This window comes from Macrobrachium nipponense, chromosome 8 (genome assembly GCF_015104395.2).
Source record: "Macrobrachium nipponense isolate FS-2020 chromosome 8, ASM1510439v2, whole genome shotgun sequence".
NCBI classification, from domain to species: domain Eukaryota; kingdom Metazoa; phylum Arthropoda; class Malacostraca; order Decapoda; family Palaemonidae; genus Macrobrachium; species Macrobrachium nipponense.
Genome location: NC_087203.1, coordinates 25,050,751 through 25,060,683, shown reverse-complemented (window position 1 = coordinate 25,060,683; position 9,933 = coordinate 25,050,751). Strand labels below are relative to the sequence as shown.

At 35.1% G+C, this 9,933-nt stretch overlaps 1 long non-coding RNA gene across 1 annotated transcript in view; it reads left to right on the top strand.

The window, feature by feature from the left end:
• The first annotated feature begins 609 nt into the window (after window positions 1-609).
• Window positions 610-9,933, top strand: part of LOC135223223 (uncharacterized) — an 85,144-nt gene continuing 75,820 nt past the window's right edge. Inside the window, exon 1 of the long non-coding RNA XR_010316431.1 lies at window positions 610-1,008. This is a non-coding gene — a long non-coding RNA (uncharacterized LOC135223223). The remainder of the gene's footprint in view (window positions 1,009-9,933) is intronic.

Genomic DNA, 9,933 nt, shown 5'->3' with positions numbered 1-9,933 from the left:
ATAGCCTCCATACTCTTCCTTATAACTGAGTCTTCTCAAAACGAACGAGCGCAAAATACATTTTGTCATTGTCTGGCAGCAGCATATGTCTGCGGCTTCAACTGTGATCTAATAGGTGTGACTGGGGTTCAATAAAATTAGAAACATAATTGTCACTTTGAAGCACAGACGTATGCATACGTATAATTAATAGTAATTCATTATAAAAATATTTGCTCAAGTTATCGTTCGTTGCATTATTTAAACAAGTTTTTAGAATAGCATTTAATACTTTCTTAAATAATGCTAAGAACGTTAACTTGAGCAAATATTTTTTATTATGAATTACCATTAATTATACATATATGTACGTAACTGTACAATGCACAAGAACATCTTAATACCTCAAACATGTACACATAAGTCCAGGCCATAAGTAACATGCATTAAAAACATATAGAAGTCTGAAAACAGACACAAAATACTCTACAGACGGCTAGTTTTTCCCCAGGAAAATGGTGCGCGCGCAGACCGATGACGTCACAGTTTCCCTCTGTGCAAAAGCGAAAAAATATCAAATGCTATCACTATCAGTGAGATTGTGATGGTGCTAGAGAAACGATGTGATCTTTCAGTGCCGCGTTTTCTTTTGATTTTTTTTTTCGGGCCCTGTGGCCTATTACAGTAGCTTGTATACCGTGGTAGTCGCGAGTACTGAGAACAGGACTTAATAGGAAACACAGGGCTAAAACCAAGGACTGTGCGAGGCTTTTCAGTATCACGGAATGAGAAAGGAAGCAGGCATTCGTATATGGCTCAAGTGTGTCCAAACCTTTTCCTCTGCTCGGCATGATTTTACCCTTCTCGAGTGACGACAGCGTGTGGTCGAAAAGGACTTTATATCAGTTTCAGAAAGAACTAGAGCTTCTGCAGGCACACGCAAGGGAAGGAATATAAAGTGTACTACGTACATCAACTCCTGAAGGGTATTAATATGCACACACTGAGAAGAAACCACAGAGAGTGAAGGTGAGTTCAGTGCCCTTACAACTGAAGCCATTGAGAGGCTGACCTGTGTGTTTAGAATTCCCTTTTCTACTCTATTAGTGAAGAGGGCAGCTTTAATTGAATCAAAAATACTTTAATAACGTTTTATTTTGAAACCGCCGAAGGACGGGTGTACGGCAAGATTTATAGGCCTAGTTTTCAGCAAGTCTTGCCCGTTCATGTTTGTTTCCATTTGCCTGAAAATATATATATAAAAAAACAATATGGGAATATACTTGTGCAACTAAAGTACAATATAAAATGTTAAGAATCTGCTAAGACGAAGGAAATGGCACCAAGTCTAGAATATCCGTTATATTCATGTAAGAATACAATTATGTCCAGACATGCAACATGTACCTATATATATATATATATATATATATATATATATATATATATATATATATATATATATATATATGTGTGTGTGTGTGTGTGTGTGTGTGTGTGTCGGGCGCGTGTAAGTACAATACAACCCATTCTACATAATATCAAACGATGGTATTTCTTGACAATAGATAAAGAAGTGTCTTGATAACCACTGAAATCCCCCTCATTTTGGGACCACCTTGACGTGGTGAGGGGGCTCTCGAACCTCAGGAATCTCTTCCCAGGTTCGAACCCAAGAGTCCCATATGACATTATATATTTTCGAGTAAACTTATGTGGACCTTCCATTTTTTGCCAAACTTTGAAAGCAAATAAATGAGAAAACATATCATGGCTTAACGTGGAGTTAAATCCGAAGCTAAATAGTGAGAACTGTGGTAGATCCATCTCTTACCCGACAATGTTCGGACCTGTTTTTTCAGGCGGAAACTATTCTGTGGAGTGGACCACGGAGGGTTCCAGGGGGGGCCCTGGTTCTAGGAATAGAACTCTCGGCATTCTATCCAGTTTGCCCATAATGTGGTTAGGATGGGGATAATTGTATTAACATAATACTCTTAGTCCTAGCAAGCAGGTTCTGCTTACACTTGGGCCATACTAATCATGTTATGCCATCCCCTTTTGGGGTAGGGTAGGGTGGGATGCGGACATTTGGGAGTCCTTTCTCACTTGTGCCTTTGACAGAAGATTTAACTTCGCGAAGGGCCAATGATATCTTTTCAAGATTTTTTTTTTTTTTTTTTTTTTTTTTTTTTTTTTTTTTTTTTTTTTTTTTTTTTTTTTGTGTAAAAACCTCAAAATTTATGAACTGTGAAATAAAATGATTTGAGTACCCCTGGGCCCCATGATGGAAAAACTACGGCACAGTTGATGACCATTGGCACGTCACTCCCGAATTTCCTAGGTACTGCCACAAGTAGTGAAAGTATATAAAAGATACAAAGGAACACCCTGTTCCAAGTAAAGCAGCAGAGCCAGAAAACCAAATAGAGTGCATAAATAAAAAAGAAACAAACAAAAATAAATTGGTAAACTCCAATATCGTAACAATGGAACCATATATGATGAACAATAATTCTGAATTAGAGACAAATAATCCTCCCAGCAATACAGAAAAATATATAAAAAATCATAATAGACAAGCAACATATACATAAAACAAGGACCAAAAAGAAACAAAAATTACCGACTTAATCCCACATTGGTACATTTTGATGACCTCTTTGGACCAGATAATTGGTCAAGATTTCTAGTCCTCAAAGCTGACAATAAAATCTCAGCAGCGATGCTAGAAAACAAATTACTTATCATATATCCAACACAAGACATGGAATGCAGACACATCAAGGACAATGAATGGCTTATCCAAGTAACCAATAAAAAGCAGTCCACTGCCTTTTTAAGTATAACAGAAATAAATAATATAAAAGTAATAATTACAAGCCATGAAACATTGAATTATGTACAGGGTACAGTCATCCTACCCAATAGCGAGCAGGAGCTTCCTTCAAAACAACTATGCTAGACTCCCTAAAATTGAAGATATAACAATCCTCACGATTTAGAAAATATACTCTATTTCAAGTAGGAAAGATAAAAGTAAAAAATATCAACATTGCCAAAATAAAATTTACAGGCCAAGACTTACCATTTAAAATAAAAATTCTTGGACAAAATAGAGAAGTTTCGTCCTTTTGTTCCTAAACCATTACAATGTACACAGTGCTCAAGGTATGGACACATACAAAAGATGCCGTAATAGCTATATGTTCAGTCTGTGCATCAGATGACCATACCACTAATTGGAACTGTAATCAATCAAAATGTATTAATTGTGGACTAGCCCATCACGCAAAAATCTAAGGAGTGTTCATTTACCAATATAACGCAGAACTTCAGTTGTTAATAAATAGGACAGGAATGTCAGTCATGGAAGCCAGACTTGAGCTAAAAGTAGCGGCGTTAACAATCCATCCAAAACCCCCACCTTTTCAAATGTGACTAAAAATCAAGACATCAAACAGACAATGACAAACAAGATAGTATAAACATGGAAACTGGATTTCATACCAATAATACTGAAACCCAAAATAAAAGTGATATTACAACAACCAATACCACCACCAACATAGATGATTCAGTTATCCATGGAAAAGAACTTCCAATAGAGAAGAATAAATAATGATGATAATCGAACTGGCAAAAAGAAAAGAATTCTAGAAAGAACCCCACCTAAGGAAAAAAAAGTAAATATTGAAAATTACAATCAATCAGAGAGACTCCAACTACACCAGGAGAACATTTTAAAAAAGATATTAGACTAACCTCATCACAAGTGGAAATACACAATTACCCTCAATCCCAATCAAACAGCCAACATCTGGACAGTAAAGATCACTCTTTACAATTCCATCAAATAATACTAATGAAAATCATACCATTAAACCAAACCAAAATATAACTATCACCCCCCAACCATCCACAAGACCGAAATATCCCATTAACAACAACAAAACAAATAACCCCTCAAACCAACAGTCCTTATCACTACAGAAAAGGAACAATAGAATTACAAAACCAGAAATTTCTAAAGCTAGACCAAAAACTTCTGAACCAATAATTAAACATTACCAAACATGCTTCATCTTGTGGTTGTAATGAATGCTTTGTAAGTACATATAACCAACTAACTACCAAGACAGAGGACACAGTACGAAATTGTATTGACAATTTTACCAAATTAAGGAGGTGCCCTATAACACACCAACATGAGAACGAATTATGTTCTGAATCCTTAAAATACAAAAAGGAAATTATAAAAATCAAAAATAGACTTATTAAATATTCAACTATGAAAAACAAACAACTGCAGAATCTAATAACCAACATACAAATACAACGATTAAAAAACCACAAATAAATTCAAATGCATATAAACTACGAGATAAAGTAAAATCAGCAATCAATTTACAGAATTTAACACCAATTCCTCCCAATAATGGAATATAAAATCATTCAATGGAATATAAATGTCTCTTAACCCGACTACGTCTAGGTGAATTACAAAGAATCATACGAGACCAACAACCCAATGTGCATATGTCTACACATATAGGAAGTAACCCTACAAATATCCAAACACTATAAAATTGCCTGTTATTCACCAACTGACGGTGGAAAATTAGGCACAGCCATATACGTTCATAATAGCATACATATGAACCTGTTGACATACCATCTATGCCATATCAAATTACATCAATTAAACTGTATATGTCTGATAAAAGTAAAATTACTATTTGTAATTTATATAACCAACCAAATTTCAATGCAAAATTTCAGTGATTTTTTCTGAACTTATTAGCAAAAGTATACAGGAACCACTACTTATAGTAGGAGATTTTAATGCACATAATCCATTATGGGATATTTAATAACCCCACTGACACATCCGGAATCAACATAGAGAATACTATAATGAAACACAACCTGTATTGTCTCAATGAAAGTGAAGTTCCAACATATTTTTCAAATACACACCTAACCTTTTCATCAATTGACATTTCATATGTTCAAATGATGAAGCGGAGAAAGTTGAATGGAACGTCCTAGACGATTCATACACAAGTGACCATTTCCCAATCATTCTGAACTACTTAAGTAATGTCAAAATATTGCCACCTACAAAGATATAATATCCAAAAAGCTAACTGGGATAAATATTTCCTATACACACGAAACATACCACCATTCCCACATAATGAAGATCACAATACTACATGTGAATCCTTCTCAAACTTCATAATAAATGCTGCAGATAAAAGTATTCCAAAAACCAAAAACACATTCCACAAAATCCCCTGTCCCATGGTGGAATCCAACATTAACAACATTAAGTAAAATAAAACATATATTGAGTCGCAATCTAACAGGACTCAAAACTCGCCTTAATCACTCAACAAAATGCCCTATAGTATAAACATATTAAACAAAATAGTTATAACAAAACATAACAATTAAACCACATTAAACCACTATATAACAAATATACAGCCAAATTTAGAAAAACGGTAATAGCTGAAAAAATCCCATCATGGAAGGAATATGTCTCAAAACATATCTTCAAACACATCCACAAGGGATGTCTGGCAAAAGATAAGGAAAATCAATGGAAAACATATAAGACCTCCAAGAAGTGCAATACATTTAAATGGAAAAATATATCATGATACTTATGAAATATCACTTATACTTTATTTAAATAGCAAACATAATGGAAAACATGCAATAATTATTCCAATAAACAAACCAGGAAAGGATGCAAGTAATCCATCAATTATAGACCGATATCCTAACAAGTTTGCCTATGCAAAATCTTAGAAAAAAATGGTTAATGCACGATTAACGTATGTAATAACCAAAGAATCCATTTTAAACACCAACACAATCTGGTTCAATAGCTGGCAGATCAACCCTAGATCCCTTAACACATTTAGAAGATCATATCAAAAAAGGCTTTGAACAAAAGAAATTAACAGTAGCTATATTTTTTTTGATATAGAAAAAGCATACGATACAACATGGAAAACATAACATCATGCAAAAACTCCACTCCAAGGGACTAAGAGGCCACTTACCAATATTAGAACTTCTTAACAAACAGAACTTTTTCAAGTAAGAGTAGAAAATTCCTACTCAGTAACCTATAAACTGGAAGAAGGAATCCTTCAAGGTATTGTCTTGAGCTGTACATTGTTTGCTTTAGCAATCAATGACAGTTACTATAAAAATTTACCAAGTGGTGTAAAAAACAGTTTATATGTTGATGACTTTGTCATTTACTATACGAGTAGTAATCTGAGACATGCTCAGAGAGTTCTCAGTACTGCCATTTCAAATATATGTAGTTGGGCAAATTCAGTTGGATTTAAATTTTCAACTGATAAAACAAAAGCAATCGTCTTCTACAAAGACAAAAGGTGGATGAAGAACCAAACAATCAAACTGCATCTTTATAGCACTGAAATACAATTTTGGTACAAAAAATCAAGTATCTAGGAGTAATATTTGATCAAACATTTAAATTGGAAAGAGCACATCAAATACATTAAAGCCAAGGGCATCAAAGCCCTTGCCATATTAAAAAAGTTATCACACACTAATTGGGGAGCAAAGCGAGACATTTTGGGATGAAGATATATAAGGCAACAGTCTTATCCATAATAGAATTACTGCTGTCCAATATTATTCATCCGCCTCAGAATCTGCATTAAAATCTCTCGATGCAAGTGCACCATGAAGGCGTGCGATTGTGCACAGGAGCTTCCGATCGTCCCCAACAAAACTCACTTTTGGTGGAGGCAGGTGTTTTTGCCCTTAAAACATCACCGTAATTTAATAACAATACAAAGAGGTCTTTCAATGCAAGCGGATCGTCTCCTGCAACTTACTGCTTCCAAACTGTAATCAAGTAACAGCAGTTAATAGTACTAGCTCTTTCCCAAAAAGAGCTAGATACATAATGAACATACATAATATGAATCCAATTTTTCAATTTTTCACACCAATGGAATTGCCACCACCATGGATTTTAAAATAGAGTAAACGATATGTACCTCCCTGTCTTACCTACTCAAAAAACAAATGACAAGTACGGAAATGTACCGCCAACATGCTTTGGAGCACATTAGAAGAAAAGGCGACAAATTTATGATATATACAGACGGTTCCAAAAATAATGTTGGAGTAGGAGCATCTGCATATTCGAAAAATATGTTAAGTAAAAAAAGCCTACCTTCAATATCATCAGTATTTACTGCTGAAGTCACAGCCATACAGATGGCTCTAGATATGATATCTGAGGGCAAAAGCAAGTGTCTCTGTTATTTTCAGTGACTCACGTAGCGCTATAGATGCAATAAGACAGTATAACCAGGAACCAAATAGTACAGGAAAATTCAAATAAAAATTCATTCATCAACTCCTCCAATCAGGAAATATGTTGGATCCCAGCACACGTGGGAATAAAAGGAAATGAATATGGCAGACTCTGCTGCCAAATTAGCCTGCACTATCCCTCCAACAATTTCATATGCCCCAGTGTCAGACTGGGTAAAATCAGTTAAAACATTAATTTACCAGGAGTTGGAAAGAAGAATGGGCCTCGGTGCCAACAACAAATAAACTTAAAAATATAAAAACTGAAGTCTATGCATGGAGGACATCCTCACAGGAGGAAAGAGCAAAAGAGGTGATCCTAGCAAGCATACGTATAGGACACACAGATTCTCACATGGTCACTTGATGTCAACACCACATGCTGACCCAGTGAAATGTAACAGATGTCGAACACCCATGACAGTACAGCATTTACTTGTTGAGTGCCCAAATTGGACCCAGCAAAGATCTATTTATCTGCGGAGTTCGGAAATGAAAAATATTCTTGCGGAAAGCAGGGATTTTTCAATTAATAAAATCATAAATTTTTTAAATAAGACGGGTTTCTCAATAAAGTCTATTTTTTTTTTTTTTTTTTTCTCAGGATTGATCCCTGAGAACCAGCCGAGAAGAGTCTACTTGAGACTCAGAGGTCTGGAAAACTAACACCTATAATAATAATAATAACCACTGAAATATAGGCTAGCCATTTGATTTCAACTCAACAGCTAACCTAAAAGGAAATATTGTCAATTGCTCTTACAAGGTGCTTTTAAAACCTACTCTCTTGAGTTAGGCCTAAGCTACTTGGACTTATGCTTTCACTTGTGGACATTTCAACTACTTATTAAACGTTTACTATATATTGTTAATAATTGTCTTATACTCTCGTTATATCGATTTTATTCTTGGGAATATTGACGTCTCACTCATCATTCTTAGATTCTCTGTTAACCGTCACCGGGCCTTGAAAGAACCCGCCAAATTGCATTGCTCGAGTAGAGTAGTAGTTTGCGACTTACCGACCGCTCCGAGATACTTTGTGGATTATCTTTATGTGCAAAGTATTTCGGGAGGCACGTGAGGTTTGCAGTACTGTTGTTAACGACCAGTTCAGATTGTTTAGTTTGATCTGTTGTGGAAATAGCCAAACTGGTAACATTACGCGCAACCAATGTTTTTCTCGCGTATGGAGTTTATTCTACGTATTTACGACAGTTTTCACTATTTTTCTAAAGTATTCTCAAAACATCTAGAATGGGTATAGTATATTTCGTTCCATCTCTCCACATCGACGTAGGCTTTAGGTAGATAGCAATCGTATTATGTCTCTCGATTGTCTGAAATCAAAGTTCCGATATTGTAGCCTAGGCTTACACTGATAGAGTTGGAAACTATTTCTCCAGTGATACATCTGAATACTTTCCTATATAAAGAATCGTCACGCCTTTTTATATATATCATAAACCTGGCAATTGATATCGATAAAATAACGGTACTAGCACATGGAGGACGACGAGCTTGTATTAAATAATCTACACTGATCGAACACAAACAACAATAGGTTTTCAATGATTATGTTTAAATGACATTTTGATAAATTCATGCATGCAAATTACACTAGTAGGTTAATATTCGGAACACATGAAATATGGTGTCTGTGAGGCTGTCACTTGCTTGCGGGAGGTGAATGGAACGGCCACTGCTGCATTGGCTTGAAGGGAAATTCAGTTAATGCTTGGTATGATGGCATTGGCATTGTCGTTTCTTTTAAAAATAATTTGAATATTTGTGTAATTATTTTCTTGAGTACACAAGTCATAATAGCTCAGCTATTGGGTACTTTCGGTACTAAATAGCCAAATAACTTATCGTTACAAAATTTTGAAATCCCGTTCAATACCCGCCGTCCTCAGTGTTGATAACATGCATACGGCATAAAGGCACACACACACACACACACACACACACACACACACACACACATTATATTGTTGGGCATTTGAACGATACTTAGAATAAATGAATAAAGGTTACAATAAAAAGTAATTTTTACAAAAATGGAACGAATATATGCTTAATAGAAGGCCAGTGAAATGAGATATCAGACGAACCAGTACCATAGGCCCATGCTTCATATTCTAGCGGTAAACAGTATTAAGCAATGGTTATTTTTCTGTTTACGAACGTAGATATCACTTCAGTATCAGATTAAAGTTATTCTTTATATATGCATGCAATGAAACTGTACATAAAATGGGAAAATCTTGTGATTTGAAGTTTGTGAGCATAGGTCCAAGTGTAGCCTGGGCTAAACTAATGATATAAATTATAATTATTGAAAGCACTTCGTTCGTTTGTTTGAGGTGATAGACTGTTTGATACATGCTCGTGTTTTGTGTGCTTGTGCTGATATATAAACGATACAAAGAGGTATTTTATTATATATGTATAAGAAGTGGCGAGGGGTCTTTGTTTCCTTTGTTTATATAAGCATTCAAATATTTATCACAAGAAACTAATAATATTGGAAACGTTTATTGTCAGCCAGTCACGCGCTATTTGTGCACACTTAGT